At 34.6% G+C, this 19,220-nt stretch overlaps 1 pseudogene; it reads right to left on the bottom strand.

The window, feature by feature from the left end:
• The window catches only part of LOC123254244, a 73,049-nt pseudogene extending 54,322 nt beyond the window's left edge, over positions 1-18,727 (bottom strand).
• Positions 18,728-19,220: the final 493 nt, after the last annotated feature.

Genomic DNA, 19,220 nt, shown 5'->3' with positions numbered 1-19,220 from the left:
TACCTTCCACGCTGTGCCCTGTTGTGGGGTTCCTCCGTTCGTCTGGACTTGTTTTTATGTCCCCTTGAGGAGTTTTGTGTGTTTTGGTCAGGAGAGGTTAAGAGCTGCTTCTTACTCTGCCGCCATCTTAACCCGGAAACCTCAATATATATGATTTTGATACATGTAAGTATATGTGTATTTGTATTGTGTCATTTAAAATTATTGAAAGCCCTGGGAGACTACTACTCCCAGGACTCCCTGCTACAACTTCCCCTGACACTTCCCACTTCCTTTGTGGGAGGTGTTGGAGAAAGTATAAAAGAGAAAGTTTGGTTCCTTTTTGCTCTCTGCTGTCTGGAGCCAGAGGCTCTGGATCCTGAGCTCTCTCTCTTTGTGCCTTTTTCCCCTTCTATATACCTCTTAGTTTTCCCTAGACCTTCCCCTTTCTAATTTAAATAAAACCTAGCTATTCTAAACCCTAAATTGCTCTCTGATCTTTTATTTGAGCCCCTGAAGGGCTCTGGTCAATTTTCCCCTGCCTGGGGCTGGGGGCGCCTACCTTCCTTTCCCTTCCTCTACCTTCTTCTCTCCTTCCTTCCTTCCATCCTTCCTCCTACCTTCCTATCTATCATCCCTTCACCTCCTCACGATATGTATATACCTTTTAAAAACCCCAGTGTTGTGACACAAAGATCCTTATTGTCACTCATGTGAACCATTACAATGGCCTTATGATTTGATTTTTTATCTCAACTCTCTTATTCTAATTTATACTCTATTCTACTGCTTGAATAATCTTTATACATTGATTGAGTCAGCTCACTGCTCAACAATCTTCATTTGTTCTGAGTTATCTCAAAATTAAAGGTTAGATTCTTTTGCTTAGCATTTGAGATCATCCAGAATGTGGCACCACTCTTTCCTTCTAACATTGCATGACATTCTCTGCCATGTACTTACTCTATGCTTCAAGTCAAATAGACAATTCTTTACACTAAATATGGACTGTGATTTCCTGCCTCCTATGCATTAATACTGTTCCCTTTACCTACAATGCCTTGCCTTTTACTCTTATCCTTTTGATTTTATATTCATCCTTTAAGATCCCCCACAATACAATAAATTCCACAAGGATATACATTGGATTTTATCCTTTTTTCCAAATTACATTTTTTTTTAATTTTTTTTTTATTTTAAACCCTTAACTTCTGTGTATTGACTTATAGGTGGAAGAGTGGTAAGGGTAGGCAATGGGGGTCAAGTGACTTGCCCAGGGTCACACAGCTGGGAAGTGTCTGAGGCCGGATTTGAACCTAGGACCTCCCGTCTCTAGGCCTAGCTCTCAATCCACTGAGCTACCCAGCTACCCCCTTCCAAATTACATTTTGATACAATTTTTAATATTTGTTTTCTGACATATTGCAATCCATATTCTTTCTCCCCCCAATTCCTTCCCCCTCTCCCAAAATGTATCCATTTTGCTCCTTGTGACATTCTCTTTGTCTTATTTAGTTATACTTAGGTTTGTCTGGTAAACTATTACATTTTCTTCTTCTTTGTGGTATTATCCTTTATTTCTAGATCAAACATCCATTTTAACTTTATCTTGATATAAGGTGGGAAATGTTGTTCTAAGTCTACTTTATGCTGAATTGATTTCTAAGTTTTCCTAGCAATTTTGTCAAATAGTGAGTTCTTCCTTCAAAAGGGTGGATCTTTGGGTTTATCTAACATGAAGTCACTATGGTTATTTAATATTGTATGTTAAATACCTACCTTATTTCATTCATCCAGTACTGAATTTCTTAGCCAGTACCAAATTGTTTTGATGATTATACTTTATAATATGTTTTAAAGTATGGTAGGGCTAGGTATTATTCCTTTATATACTATTCATTAATTATCTTGATATTATCTTAATATATTTTTTGTTCTTCTAGATGAATTTTGTGATTATTTTTCTTACTCCGAATTTTTTTTTGAGTAATTTGATTGGTATGGCCCTGAATATGCAAATTAATTTAGACAGAATTGTCATTTTTTAAATATTGGCTTGGCTTGCCCATAAGCAGCTCATATTTTTCCAATTATTTCAGCCTAATTTTATTTGTATAAAACAGTGCTTTGTAATTCTGTTCATATAGTTGCTGAATTTACTTTTGTAAGTAGAAAGAAATCCAGGTATTTTATATTGTGTATAGTTATTTTAATTGAAATTTCTCTGTCTCTTGCTGTTGGATTTTGTTGGTGGTAAATAGAAATATTGATGATTTATGTGGCTTTATTTTATCTCCTGCAACTTCGCTAAAATTAATTGTTTTGATAAGATTCTTTTTTGGTTGGTTCTCTGGGTTTCTTTTTGTATACCATCATATCATCTGCAAAAAGTGATAACTTTGTTTCCTCATTTCATGTTCCAATTCCTTCTATTTCTTCTTCTCTTATTGTTATAGTTAGCATTTCTAGTATATTTTCAGTAATAGTGATAATGTGCATCCTTGTTTCTCCCTCATTCTTATTGGAAGACTTCTATCTAATCCTCATAGACAATGATGCTGATGATTTTAGATTGATGCCATTTTCACTCTATTTATTCCAGTGTTTTCTATTTTTTAAACAAGGAATGGGTTTTGTATTTTGTCAAAAGCTTTTTTCTGTATCTATTAAGGTAATCATATTATTTCTCCTGATTTTGTTATTGATATGACCAATTATGCTGATAATTTTCCTAATATTGAACCATCCTTGCATATCTAGTATAAAATCCACATGGTTATGGCATATGATTCTTATGAAATATTTCCATAATCTCCTTGCTAGTATTTTGCTTGAGGTCTATTTGAGTTTTTGCATCAATATTCATTAGGGAGATTGGTCTCTAGTTTACTTTCTCTGTTTTTTGCTCTTCTTGGTTTAGTTATCAGCACCATAATTATATCATAAAATTAATTTGGAACAATTCCTTTTTAAACTATTTTTCCAAATATTTTATGTAATATTGGAGATAATCATTATTTGAATGATTGGTAGAATTCATTTGTGAATCCATCTGGCCAAGGGGTTTTTTGCTGAGGAAATTCAATGATAGTTTGTTCAGGTTATTTTTTTTTTTCTGAGATGGAGATTTTGAGCATTCTGTTAATCTGGGTGTGTATATATATATACATATATATAAACACACACACTGATCTATTTTACTTTGATTTTCAGATTTATTGTCATGTAGTTGGCAAAATAATTCCCAATAATTCCTTTAATTTATTTTTTATTGATCATAACTTTAACTTTTTCCTTTATAATACTGGCAATTTTGTTTTCTTTTTTAAAATTAATTTAACCTATGGCTAATAAAGTATAATAATGTGTTTCATAAAACCATTTCCTTGTCTTATATGTTAGTTCCATGCTTTTCTTGCTTTCAATTTTATTCATCTCTCCTTTGACTTTCAGTATTTCCAGTTTGTTATTTAATTGGGGATTATTAATTTGTTCTTTTCTCCCCTAGTTTTCTTTAAAAAGTGCAGGCCCAATTCATTGATCTGCAGTATTTCTATTTTATTGCTATAAGCATATAGAGGTTAAAATTTTCCCCTAAATACTGCTTTGGCTGCATCCCATAAATTTTGGTGTGTTGATTCTTCATTTCTATTCTCTTTAATGAAATTGTTGATTGTTTCTAAGATTTGTTCTTTGAACCATTTGATCTTTAGCATGAAATTATTTAGTTTCCAATTAATTTTTTTCTTTCTGCTGCACTTCATTGAATGTAATTTTTATTGCATTATGGTCTGAAAAAGAATTCTTTTAATATTGCTGTTTTTTACATTTGGTTGTGAGGTCTTTATGCCTTATTATATGATTAATTTTTGTGAAGGTGCCAGGTACTACTCAGAAAATAGTATTTTAATTTTGATTCCCATTCAGTTTTCTCCAGAGTTCTATTTTATCAAACTTTTCTATTTACCTCCTTAACTTTCTTCTTGTTCGTTTTTGGTTGGATGTATCTATTTCTGAGAGGGGAAGGCTGAGGTTCCCCCGGTAGTAAATTTAAAATTATTTTCCTACTGTAACACATGTAACTTCTCCTTTAGGAATTTGGATTATCTGCCATTTAGTACATCTTTGTCTAGTATGGATATTGCTTCATTTCCTTTGGTGCTTTTATTAGTATGTAATTCCTTCACAAATCTTTTTCGATTGGATCAGTTTTTACTTTCTTTGGTGTGAGATCATGATTGCTACTCCTGCTTTTCAATTTAATTTCTTTAACTGAGGCTTAATAGATTTTGCTCCAGTTTTTTAAAAGTGTTTTAAAAACACTTTTACTCTGTGTGTTTCTCCCTTCTTTAATGTGTTTCTTGTAGACAACATATTGTGGGATTCTTGTTTTTAATCCATTCTGCTATCCTTTTCCTTTTAATGGTAAATTCATGCCATTCACATTCAGAGTTATGATTATTAATTGGGGTTTCTCTCCATATTATTTCCCCCTTTTTTAATTTCTCATTTTCTCTCTACTTTTCATCTTCCTCTCTTCACAAATGTTTCCCTTCGAATGACTCTTTTTTTTTTTTTTTGTCTCCCCCAGTTTCTTAATCGCCCTTCCTTCCTGCAGGGCCATAGGCAAGAAAAGTTTTTATAGTTGAGGGAGAATGGTTGATATTCCCATTTTGAGTTAATTCTGGTAAGAGTAAGGTTCAAACATTGCCTGACACACTTCACATCTCCTCCACTCTATTGATTCTTATGCACCTTTTCATATGAGAAAATTTATCCTTACCTATCTTTGTTCTTCTAGTTTATTTCCCTTACTAATTCCTTTTTTTAATATCATCCCATCTTACATAATTTGCTCCCTTCTCTCTATGTATATTACTTTCATTGCACTAATAGTGAGTAAAGTTCTTAAGTATCATAAATACCTTAAGAATCTTAAATACTTTTAGTGCCTTTTTAATATCTCAAGTAAAATATATATCTTCAGTATCTTAATTATTACCTTCCCATTTAGGAATGAAATCAATTTAACCTTATTTAAATCTTTAAGTTTTCATTTTTTTTTATTTTTGCCTTCATATGCTTCTTTTGATTCTCAAATTTAATCAAAGAATTTTCTTTTTACCCTTTTTTTTGAGTCAGTAATTTCTGGTAATCATCTATTTTGTTAAACCTTTTTTTCCTCCTGGAGAATTATGCTGATCTTTGCTGGGTATGTAATTCTTTGTTATAACCTTGGATTCTTGCCTTTCAGAATGCCATATTCAATGTTTTCTTGGTTCATATTTTGATATTCCTTGTCACAATGTAACTTTTTAAAGTAATGTTTTTGTTTTGTCTTCTGTTCATTTTTCTAGGAATTTTTTTTCATATTCCACTTCTGAGGTAAAGGGAGCACTATTTCAATTTTTAGAGTACTCTTCTCTGGTTTTTGGTGTAGGTGTAGACCTGGTTGCTTTTGGTTCACAGAGTGTGCCCTTTGAGGGCTAGTCTTGTCAACTTGCTCTCAGGAGACTTGCAGCTATTTTGTCTGCTCCCTATGATGCCAGTTCCCCTATTGACTTATGTTCTGGGCTTCTCCCCACTCTACCTTATTTGTTTACTCAGGACATGTTGAAGTATGTTGGATACCCCTCACCCCCACCACCTACTTCTTTATTGGCACTTCATTGCCTCTGGTCATGTAATAGCTCATTGTGCTTATCCACATTCTGCTAATTCCCATGAATGCTGTACTCACTCATTGGACTACTTTCCCTTTTCACTCCAGTGAGATATGTCCCTCACATTTTTCTTCATTTTGACATGATTAATTTTCTTTTTTGTGTGTGGTGGGAGGTTTCAGGCAAGTGAAGTGTTTTTTACTCTGCCATATTAGATGCCAGTATGCCTTCCTTAAAAAAAATTAACAGGGGGCAGCTGGGTAGCTCAGTGGATTGAGAGTCAGGCCTAGAGATGGGAGGTCCTAGGTTCAAATCTGGTCTCAAACACTTCCCAGCTGTGTGACCCTGGGCAAGTCACTTGACCCCCATTGCCCACCCTTACCACTCTTCCACCTAGGAGCCAATACACAGAACTTAAGGGTTAAGGAAAAAAATTAACATTCCTAGTACCTGGAACAGTGTGCAATACATAGCAGATAAAAATCTTTATGAAAATATATTATATTATTGAATGAATTATTAAGAAAAATCAAATCAAATTCATACAGTTACAAATGTTAAATAGGTATTAACTGTGATATTATTTGTGAAATGAAGATATAGTAAAACATGATTAAAGCTCTATAATAGAGTAATGTAGATAGAAAAAGTCAAACATTTTTTATTCTACAATATTATTCTTCCTCTTGGCTTTTTAAATACGACTAGTTTAAGTAATATTTAATAGAATATAGCATTATCTTTGTCACTTCAATACTTACTAAAATATTATTATTAGTTTTGAGAATAAAACTTTCTGTAATCTCAAGAAATAGAAATACAAAAATATTTTATCTGCCATGAAAAAGGATCATGCAAATCATCCTATAGCATGTGAATAATGAGACAAATCAATACTTTCCCAGATTTTATAACCTAAAAATATTTCCCTCACTTACCCAAAAGTCATTTGTTAAATTATTTCAAATATATTATAAAAGGAACCATATAAGTTTTGATCAATCAAAATGTAATTTATGAAGTTGATGGATTGAGACTAATTTCTTTGATCCAAGAACATTTGCTTATTGCTCAAACACAATTTTAATAAGCTTCATTACCTGTTTCTCTAGGCTTCACTAGACTAGGAAAAGCCAATGAGAATCAGATCTTGGAGCAATGATGAAACAGGCACACTAAAACAAGCCACAACTGATACTCTGAAAGCAATTAAGAAAATATTTAGATTTTTTTAAAAAGTAAAGACAATTCAGGAACTGAAAAAGCACAGCAATCTGGAAATATTTAATATATGGCAAAATAGACATGAAGGGTATCACTCAGGATAATCATATGATTATAGCATAGTCAATGACATTTTCATATTGAAAAAGAACTAATAAAAAGTATAGTTATCATTAAGCACATATATATCCTTTAATACACAAATGAATGAATAATTGCTATATATACTGATCTAATAGTCATGTTATTATAATCATATGAGATAATACCAGTAAAACTTATTTTAAAATTAGGAATACTTTAAACTTAAGTTATTAATGTTAAAATTCCTTTCCTCTGTTAAAATCCTAATATTCCTCTTGTCAGAATCATTACATTATGGAACTGGCTTTGGGTGTTCACAGGCTAGGATAATGCATCCCACATAGTGAGGTAGACCGATGAAAAGGGAAAAGATTTTAATCAATATCTAGTGATGAACGTTTCCTGTCTCTAAGGATTCTCCTCACTAAGGAGTGAAAAATTCATCACCAGAATCTTGGCTTATCACATCACAAGGAGATCGAAAATACATACTGATGACATTTGCAACATTGGAGACAAAAAAACCCCTAATGTAATCAGATCACATTGATAGAAACACAGTGTAAGAACTAGAAAAGTGATCATCATGGTATACTCTGTGATAATCACACCAAATCTAGAATACCATATCATATTCTTGATTACGAATAATATACAGAACACTAACATTTTCTTATGGTGTAAAAGAGGAGAGGAATTGGAAATTCTGGTTTCAAAACTCAATTCTGCCATTTGCTACTGTAAAGATTAAAATATGGAGTCTGGCCATAGATTTTAATATTTTTATTAATCAAAAAGTAGAGGATGAAAGAAGAGCAAGGAAATGGACCATTCCCAAAGAAAGGATTCATAGATAGCCTCCATTCTTATCTTTCTTCCTTCCAGAAGGCAGAGCCCCAAATCCTAATGGAACTCAGTTTATCTAACTTTCTCTCTGCCCATTGACTCTCATCCATCATGCATCATGAGTCAGCCTCCTCATCCCCTACTTTGAATGCTGGCTTTCTTGCTTACCCAAGGGAGTACCAGAGTTCAGATTCTATCCTCATGATCAAAGTCCCCTCAATAATTTCTCTCACACACTCCCTGGATGACTTGTGCTCATGTCAAATTGTCCCTCTAGTCCTCAGTTTATTCAGCTATGCGGGGATTGGACTAGGTGACAGCTGAGGGATCGTTCAGCTTGAAGCTCTGATAAATGGTAATTCAATTTAACAAAGTGAGCAGAATTGTGCTAATACTGAAAACCATACCAGGTATGGATCAGTTAAGGAAACTGGAAATGCTTAGCCTGGAGAAGACATGGAGGCATGTGGGTCTTTGAGGGATGAGAATGAGGGCAGGGAGGGAAGGGGAGAGGACAGGGTTGCAGGTTTAAAGTGTTTGAAAAATTCTCATATTCTACCTGAACCTGTAGGGTAAAATTAAGCCCAATATGTGAAAAGTATGAAATCAATTTTAACTCAATTTAAGGGTAAAATGAAAGGTTATAATAATCTCAAAATGAAATGGAATGTCTTTAGAATGAGTGACTTCTTGACTACTGGACTTAGTAAAGCAGAAGTGGATAAACACATGCTGATTTGATCAGAAGAGACTTTTTTTCAGATTTGAGTTTTATTATATCATCTCTGTTTCCTGTTCACATAGAAAATTCTGTTGTTGTTTAGGATGGAATTTAAAGTCATCACTCAAAAAATGTGATGAGAACAGAGAAATAAAAGATTAAGTTTTGAAAAAAATATACAAAGATCAACTATAGAAGGACTAACAAGAACCAATGAAGAAAGCAGAGAAGGAAATCAAGATGAATTGGGATTATACTATATTTCAGAAGCCAAAATAAGAAGGTATTTTAAAAATATGGTTTATCACACTTATACTCAACAAAAAAGAATGAGAATTGAAAAAGGACTTTGGATTTGGCAATTTATTTGATATTTGTGATTGCTACTTGTTTTTGAACTAAACGATTCAACCATGTAGATAAATTCTTTCCCTCTCTCCCACCCTCTACTCCTCACTAGACCCCCAAAAGAAAGGAAATCAAGAAAATAACAAGAAAAAATGATTATACTCAGAATAAAACTCTATCTATATCTGTTGAAAAATTTCCCCCAAACACAGATGCTCATATTGCTTTTTGAAATAGCTATCCATACTGCATTAACATTTGATGTATTTCAGAAATGAAGCACACCCATTTATAATACTTTATTTTTCAGTGTTCCCAGTGAGAAGTTTTGGGGAAAACTGCTGACATAAAAATGATAATAAGCTTAATTTGCAATTATCCCATTCGATTTACAAAGTCAAAAATGCAATAAATCCTTCATTGGGAAGAATATATTCTTCCCTTGATACTTTTGCATAACTTTAAACTCTCATTGTTGTTTATATTCACTCTAATGATTTCAATTCTTTTTATTCCCCTTGGTAATTAATATGTCTTCTATTCATAAAATCACATGATAGTTGAGGTGTAGTGGGGTTTCTGGCGTGACAATGTGCTAATCCATCTTCTGTCATCCCTAAACAGTTCTCTACAGTATTATTATTCAGCTTTAGGGTCTTTATACTTTGGGAACTATGAACAGCTACTTTCTTGAACTTCTTAGAGATCTCATAATTCTCATGTCTCACCAAACCAATGTTAGAATAATTTGCACATGCAGATACATATTTATCCATTCGAATTCATTTTAGATGTTCATTTTCTTCTGGTAACTCCTCACACCCTGCAATTACAGTAAACTGCCATGAGTTTAATCTGATCACTGCTCAAATTTTGCCTCTTCTTAAATTTTGGCCCACTGCCCTGTCAGTGTTTGCCACAGAAACATCCATTATTAGATACTCCACATTAAAGCAATGTTTTTGGAGTCTGTGACATAGAATTGGGAGTCCCATGGCTATAGGAAGGATGCTGCAATAACCAGTCAAAATCCCCATTAGCACATTAATGAGACCAAACTCATCAGAAAAGAATATAGGGGTGGAGAATAAAGGGCATATAAATTTTGAGAGAAAGAAGGAGTATGGAAAGATCTATAAGAATAAACACTGAAAACTCAAATAGAAAATCCTGGGAAGGCTGAAAAACATCAGAGGTAGTTTCTGTGGGCAGTCAAGTATTCAGTAGTAGGTCATGGAGGAGCAAGAAGAAATAAAATCTTAACTCTGTAAGGAAAGAGGCACATTATGACAATTTCACTATTTTGCTTAAGGGTGAACCTAACAAGATATATAGCAAAAATTTAATACAGTACATGTTTTTTATATTATTAATTTTATAAGAGAGTCTAAGATATGGCTTCCACTGTACATTGTGTCTGGAACTTGTTGATGCTGAAAAGAGACCAAGCATCCTGGATATCATAAAGCCAACTTTAAAAATAAAACAGAAGGCAAAAAAAGACAAATGGGAATACAAATGATAAGATCACAGTAGCTGGAAAAACCTGAACAGAGGACAGAGATGGAGGTATAGAAGTATTATGGTGAACTTGATAAAAAAGTAAGAAAATATTTGAAAGGTAATAGATTTCAAGGGTTTTGGCAACATGATATGTGTCCCCCTCCTTCTCACACATAACATCCTATAAAAAGACAGATGTTTATTTCTATAACAGGTCATTTCTGTAGCAAAAGATAGTCTCAAGTTAATTGTACACATTATATTATCAAGTAACTTCTGAATCTCAGATCAATCAATCAATCAAATCAATTAATAAGATTTTACAAAATATCTGTAGCTTTACCCATTCTCCTTGGATCACTGGTTGAAGCAGAGAAGTTGGAATATCTGCTTCTCACTGCCATTTTTAAGTTCTCCCCTTTCCTTAATCACTCAATTGTCTCACTCCTTTGGATTTCATGCTATGCATATTCTCTACCCAATCAAAATCTTAGTAGCTGTTATTGGGTACCATCAGGTCATCCCCTCTTTCATCCTCAATGAGTTTCAAAGCTGTCTCCATTATTGTCTCCTCCCCAACTCCCTTACTAGGGAATTTCAACATATATATTTATTGTCCCTCAAATCCCCTAACCACTCATTTCTTCAACCTATTCACCTCGCATGAGATGCTCCTCCACCTCACCTTAACCACACCTAATAGTCAACATGTATTTGACCTAGTCATCACCCATAAACATATCACCTCCATCAGAATTTTGGAGTACACTTAATGGACCATAATCTATTGATTTTTCACCTCTCCTTCTGTCCTTCCCTTATATAAAGAGCCCTACTTTTCATCTGAACTGTGGCCTCCAATCCCATGGGCTCTCAAATCTTTCCCAAGGTATCTTTTCTCTTTTTTTCAGCTTGAATCCTTCTCAAAGTAATTTGACACTGCCCTATTCTGCCCCCTTGAATTTGAATCTCCTCTCTTTACCATATCATTGATTATGCTCAGCCAGACCTCAACTTTGGATCACTCACACCATTTATTGTCTTATATCACTCCTTACATTTGTTGGTCAACACCCTCTTCAGGGGAGATTGTATTTTCCCCAAAATCCAAGATTTAAAATGTTGTTGGAGAAAATTTTTAGGAAAAGAAGCTTGCTATCTCCTTGAATCCAGAAAATGAGCTATTTGGAGAAAGAAGCCTGCAGAAATCTACACTGAATCAAGATAATCCAGAAAGCAGATTTAGTTTCATTATCACAATACCATGAAAGTGCTACTGAATGAAGATGGAGAAAAATCATGACACGATTCTGATTAGGTCCACTACAGATTTATGTTATATAACCTCAGATGAACCCTTACTGCTGGTAGGCAATCCTATTATGTTTTCAACCTCTTTATACCTCTTCAAACCTTCCATGATTATCCGTCTCTGTATTCTCACAGCTTAGAATCTTGCCTCATATTTTACAAAAAAACTTGAGTCCCTCCATCACAAACTCCCCTTCTCTTTTACATCTCTAATCATTCAAGAGTTGTTTGTGGCTCTCTCTTCCTTCACCCCTGTTTCACATGAAGAAGTACCCTTACTCCTTATCAAGGATAACTTTTCTATTTGTTCAAGTGATTTTATTGCATCCATTTCCTCCAATGGAATGCCCTTCTGTCATCTCTACTCTTTTGCTTATTTTCAATCTCTTCCTCTCTACTGCCTACAAACATGCCTATATCCCCCTTATGATGAAAAAAAAAACCCCAACCCTCTCTTGATTATTCTGTCACTTCCATTTTCCTATATCTCTTCTGCTCTATGTAGCTAAACTTCTCCAAAATGTTGTTTGTGAAAGATGCCTCATTTTCTTTCCTCTTAATCCCTTAGAGTCCGGCTTTTGTCCTTGTCATTCCACCAAATTGTTCTGTCCAAAGGAACTACTCTTAGTTGCCAAATTTAATGACCTTTTTTTAATCCTCATTTTCATTGACTTTTCTTCAGTCTTTAACATTGATTATTACTCTCTCCCCTTGGTATTTTCTTTTATCTATATTTTTGGGATGCCATTCATTTCTGATTTTTCTCCTTCACATTCTACCTACTCCTTCTTTGTTTTCTTTGTTGGGTGCTACTCGAGAACATGATTTCTTACTATAAACATAGTCTCTCTACAATACTTTAATTGGTGATCTTATAAATTTTCATAGATTGAATTACCATTGCTGATAATTCTTAAACCTACATTTCCTGCCCCCAGACTCTCTGCTGGTATCTAATTTTGCATCTCCAACTGTTTTTCTGACATCTTGAAATGAATGTCCCCTTAACATCTTAATCAATCTAAAACAGAACTCTTTATCTTTCTCCTAAAATTTCCCCTGCGCCTACCATCCTCCTGGTTCCTAAGGCTTGCAACCAAGGAATCATCCTGAATTCCTCACTCTCTCTCTCATCCTCCATTTCCAAGCTGTTGCAAAGGCCATCCATTTCATCCTTGAAACTTCTCTGGAATTATCTCTTTTCTGACACTACCATCACTCTAATGCAGACCTGTGTAATTTCATATCTTGACCAACTCAATAGCTGCTGGTAGGTCTGTCTGACTCAAGGCTCTCTCCACTCTAATTCATTCTCTATTCAGTGATTAAAGTACTTTTCCTAAAATTCAAGCCCAATCATATCATTCTTCCCTAAACAATAAATTCCAGTGGCTTCCTATTGCCTCCAGGAGCAAATGCAAAATGCTATTTAGCATTTAAAGCCCTTCATAATCTATGCCATCCCCGTCTTCTTACACTTTATTCCCCAGCATGTACACTCTGATCTAGTCAATACTGTCCTCCTAGCTATTCCATGAACAAAACACTTCATCTATCAGCTCTGGGCATTCTTTCTAGCCATCCCCCATTCCCAGAATGTTCTCCCTCCTTGTCTTCAACTGCTGACTTTTCTGACTTCCTTTTAGTCCAAATTAAAATCTCAACTTCTACAGTAAGTCTTCACTAAGCCCTTGATTTCAATGCTTTCCCTCTTTAATTATTTCAGATTTAGCTTGTATTTATCTTGATTTGTATACGTTTTCAAGTTATCTCCTCCGTTAAACTATAAGTTCCTTAAGGGCAGTTCTTATCTTTTTCCTTTTTTTGTATCCTCATAGCACTTAGCACTGTGCCTGGCACACAGTAGGTGCTCATGTATTGATATTCTGTGTTAAAGCAAAGTTAGTGAAATTATTCTCAAGTTTTTTACATTATATCTGAGAGGAAGACATATATAATATATGTATATATATATACATATATATATGTATGTTTTAAGTATATGCAAAGTAAATGTAAGATGAGAGAAGAGGAATGCCCTGGGGGTGGGTAAGGATCAGGTAAGTTCTCTTTCAGAAGGTGGTATTTACATTAAATTAATTCTTGAAGAAATCTAGGTATACTGATAATCTGGATGGTATGTCTCAGAGTAAAACAGACTATATCTCCTATTCAGTATGTAAGGTATTTCTGCAGGGCAAGGGATATCTCTTCTGGCTTGAGCTCCTATTCTTGTATATTCACCTCATTATTCACTGTCAGTGATTAGTGTCACAGTTCCATTTAACCAATGATAACAAATAGCTTTTACAAAAGGGTATGCTATCATATCGCAAACAAATATATACAAATCAAGCTAAATAGGAGATAAGTCAGAAATCATTACAGAGGGAAAGCACTGGAATTGAGGACTTAGGGAAGACTTACTGTAGAAGATGAGAGTTTAGTTGGCACTTTAAATTGTCAGGAAAGTGAAAAATTTAAAGAGCAGGAGAGAAAGAATTCCAGGAATGGGGGTCAGCTAGAAACAATGTGCAGATTGACAGATGGAGAATCTTTTCCACATGATTAGTTGAACAGAACAAGCTATAGAACATTTTCCAGTGTCCTTAAAGAACTTGGATCAATTGAGTTCTCAGGGAATTATCTCCAAATCCTTGTAGTATGGTGATTCTAATTAATGGAGGTGATGAAAAAGAGTAGTCTAGGCATGAGATGCAAAGGCATAGATATAGGACATGGAGTTTCAGGTTGACCATGATGTGGACTACAGAGGGGAGAAATACATAATAAGGTCAAACAATAGAATTTAATTTTATTTAATTTGAGAAATGATATAGTATAATGGATGTAGAACCAACTTCTGAGATACAAAGACCTAGGTTCAAGTCCCACCTCTAACACAAATTGCTATGTGATGTTGGGCAAATCTTCTCAGTGTTCTGGGGAACTCTCTATATGTTGTAAAGATGGTGCCAAATAGTACTGGAAGAGGAAATTTTTCCATCTGGGAGTTCATTATAGCAAAGAAATCACAGGTTCATTTGTTGACCTTATGCCTAAAGCAAATGATTTGCAGATGCACATCTCTTCCTTTAAATCTCTCCTGAGTGAAAATCTCACATCAATTGTCTGTTTGACTTTTCCAGTCAGGTATCTGGGAGGCATTTCTCACTCAATATGTCCACAAGATAATTCAATGCCTTTTGTCCCTAAGCATACCCCGCTTCTGAACTTTCATATCTCTGTTTAGGGAATTACCATCCTAGTCACACAAGTTCACAAGCTCAGATTCACCTTAAACTCATTAGAGAAACAGAGGCTACTTAGAATTGAGGGACATTTTATACATTTCTTTCACTCATGGATGGCCATGAATAATTAATTGTCCCAAAGCAATCAGCCTATTTTTGATGAGCCATTTCATGTTTGCAGCTTGATTGGCCTCTATAAAGCTGACAGTTTGTTTCTGAGACTTTATGTGAAGTCTTCCAAGTATGGTTTTACCTGATAGTTTGCCCTTCTCTGGCATAATGTCTGAGAATCAGATAATATCTTCAAGATCTTATTAGGCACAAGAGTGATATATTACAGAAACTTTACAGTTACTCTAGTTAAATTTCATCTTTTTGATTTGATCCACTATTATATCCTGAGGTCTTTCTGTATTGTCTCTCATTCAACATGGTAAATAATTCTTCTATGCTTGTGTCATCTTCATACTTAATAAACATGCCAACTATATATTTATTCAAGTTATTAATTAATGTTAAAATGCAGAGAGAGGCAAGGACAATGGAGCACTCCATGAGAAATTTCCTTCCAGGTTAACAGTAAACCATTAACAGCTATACTTGGGGAAATCTGGCCAGATGAGTTAGTTATAGGCCCAGTGTGAAATGGAGACATTTGTTAGATTCTTTCCTAAACCCAGGATTATTTTTAAATAATTTTCAACCTAGAAGATAGACTTGCCTTCAAACTGCTCTAATCTAATGATTCTACTTTATTTCTGCTGTATTATACCTGAATATTAATAAACGTATATGAATTGGGATTACATTTTTGACTGCTTTATTGTCTACTCTGTATTTCAAATATGACTGACATATAGCCTCCTCTATATTTAGCATCTCTTCTAGAAAATTTTACTATTGACAATACCATAGTAATAAATTAATAGTTCTATGACTCTACTGTTAAAGCAGCATAGAAATTATTATGTTTAGCCTTTTTTAATCCAAAGGACAACAAAATATATGTGACATATTCCAGGATTCCTTCAGGTAAAAGCCAACCCCAGTCAGAAAATCTAAAATCCATTCATATACATTTTAAAAAAAACCCTTATCTTCCATTTAGAATCAATACTTGATACTGGTTCCAAGGTAGAAGAATGGTAAGGGCTCAGTAATGGGAGTTAAGTGACTTGCTCAGGGTCACACAGCTAGGAAGTATCTGAGTCCAGATTTGAACCTCAGACTGCTTATTCATAGACTTGGCTCTCAATCCACTAAGCTACCCAGCTCCCCCCCCCCCATTCATAAATTTAAGCAAACTGGCTTAAAAAAACCCTCTATATCTTGGAGTATTTCTTGGAGATTTCAGTGACAAAAAAGATTATCTTGAGAAGAAAAATTTTCTTTTTTTAAAGTTTTTTTTTTATGAGAAGAAAAATTTTCAATCAGGAGTTGATGTTATAATATTTTTGCAAGTGGTTGGTTAGATTTACTTTGGTCTCAATGGCATATCAGGGCAGATTTTTTTTAAAAAGTGAGTAAATTCCTAGAATTTATGAACCACACATCAATATTTACAAGTTACCATCATCTGTCAAAAAAGGGAAAACTGGATTACAATGACTCCATCATGGGCAGATAGAGATGATTGAGCCGCTGTACAGAATCACAAATCTTAACAGAATTTTTGTCTCTTCTACATTCTAATTGGGTAGTAAGGTGTGTAGAACCCTGAGTAAGAAAAATCTATTTCTGGATGCTCATTATAAATAAGTGCAGTCAAGCATTATCACATCCTAAAAATCTAGAAGGGAAATGACACTTTAGGAAGGACTACAGATACTGTAAATTCAGTGTATGTAAAGGTTGTTAATAGAAAAACATAAAACGTTTTGAAAACAGTTAGAGATAGATCTACGTCTATTTTTAATTTTATTTTAATGAAGGATGTAATAGAAAAATCCACCAGGGCCTAAAATAACAGATTTTATTTTCTCCTACCCAAGCTCCACTGCAGCTGAAAAACTGTGTAGAAATTGATTAGGCTAGAAAGATAGATGTGCATAAATAATTGCCTAAACTTGACAAAGTTAACTCAGGCAAAATAGCTGTAGGCTAGGAAGCACACAGCCTTCTCAAATTCCATGTCACATAAATGATTATTTCTAGACCCCTCCCTTCTAAAGCAATTCTTGTTTATCGATCTGCCAAAAGAGGTATATTATTTTAGAAGAATAGAAAAACAAATCTTGAGAAAATCAATATGTACTAATGACTTAATTTCATTCAGAAACAACCAGTAGTATTATGCTTAAATGTTACTGATTCATGGTTTGGCTAGCTGCTGCTCAGGATATGAGCTTTTAATTTTAATGTACCAGTTCACTGCCTTTCGTAAGTGTTAATGGGCCAGATTTGGGATGTTAGAAAGATGGATAAAATAATTTCGTAAAGACTATGGTGTGGGAGAATTATGATCATTGCCTTTAATTCAGCTATATGCTCCGTTATATAAGTTAATATGAAAGCATTGATTATTAGTCTAGGTTAATATGTATTGAGTAAAACTCCCCAGCTATCTAAGAACTGAAATGATGCTGAAGTTGCAAAGCAAAAAAGTGCAAATGTGGCACTTCCATTATATTTGGAAAAGCACATCTTTCAATTAGTGTTAATACTACCAAAATTCATAAACAGTTACTACCATGCAAACCTGAAGGGGGAGAAGTTTGAGGTTCAAGGATCTCAAAAGCTTAACCAGAAATTTGGTATTTTAATATCATGCTGATTCAAGGAAGAAATGCATAAGAAATGTACAAATAATTGCCAAAGTCTTCTAACACTGTAGACATCATATACATAAAATATGCACTCTATCTGCCTCTCTTTTTGTCTCTATCTCTTTCTCTTTCTATCTCCATCTCTGTCTCCCTCTCATCTCTGTGTGTGTCTATCTCTCTTCCAAACCTCCAAATAGTCCCTTCATTAAAGGATAACCATACCTGTTTGTTTTGGGGTTTTTTTTTAATAATTCTTTATTTTTAGAAAAATTTTCCATGGTTACATAATTCATGTTTTTACTTTACCTTCCACCCCTTCCAACCACCACCCCTCCCCCCGCCCCCGCAGTAGCTAATTCGCATTTCCACTGGTTTTAATATGTGTGGTCAGTCAAGACTTATTTACACATTATTGATAGTTACATGGGTGTGGTCTTTTCAGGTCTACATCCCCAATCATGTCCTCATCAACCCAAATGTCCAAGCAGTTGTTTTTCTTCTGTGTTTCTTCTCCTGTAGTTCTTCCTCTGAATGTGGGTAGCATCTTTACCATAAATCCCTCAGAATTGTCCTGGGTCATTGCATTGCTGCTAGTACAGAAGTCTATTACATTCGATTTTACCATAGTATATCAGTCTCTGTGTACAATGTTCTTCTGGTTCTGCTCCTTTCACTCTCTATCAATTCCTGGAGGTCTTTCCAGTTCACATGGAATTCCTCCAGTTTATTATTCCTTTTAGCACAATAGTATTCCATCACCAGTATATACCACAATTTGTTCAGCCATTCCCCATTTGAAGGGCACACCCTTGCTTTCCAGTTTTTTGACACCACATTAGTTCTATCCCTGAGACCAGGTTTAGTCTTTTGGCAATCGAGGGAATATAAACTAGCCCACTTAGTCCATTTTATCAAGCAAATGAACCCTAGATATCATAAAATGATACCTGCGAATACCATGTAGCCACTAGATTTTGTCATATCTACTGATGCTGTCTTTTTCAGATCATCTAAAATATTGTTCTCCATCCTTGACCTGGAGTTCCAAAATATATATTCCCACTCACTGGGGGAATTTATCCACTTATCTTTGGAGTTTTAATCCAAATGTGCAACATAGTTGATGGGTGCCTGAGTGGATACAAACTAACTCACTTAGCCTATTTCTACTAGGTGGTCCCAGATATCACACTTCACCCCCACACTCCTTTCAGCCATCCACATAGGTCATCTTGTCATCTTCACGTCCCCCTCCCAACTTATCCCATTCTAGTTGCCATGTCTTTGCTCTTAGTATAGTAATCAAATACTTCTATTGACCCTGTCATTCCTGCCATGCTCTTCCTCGTGCTTAAACAATCCTCCCTGGCTTAAGTACAAGGTCCTACTCTGACCCTTTACAATACTTCCTTCTTTACGTGCTTACTATCAAAATTGGTTCCAAGATGCTGCCTGGATGGAGACCATACTATGTATGTACACCTAACTCATAGCTGTTTGAGTATATATCTCCTCTCTATTT

Source organism: Gracilinanus agilis, chromosome 1 (genome assembly GCF_016433145.1).
Source record: "Gracilinanus agilis isolate LMUSP501 chromosome 1, AgileGrace, whole genome shotgun sequence".
Classification (NCBI taxonomy): Eukaryota; Metazoa; Chordata; class Mammalia; order Didelphimorphia; family Didelphidae; genus Gracilinanus; species Gracilinanus agilis.
Note: the sequence above shows the minus strand (reverse complement) of the source record. Positions and strands in the feature narration are given on the sequence as shown.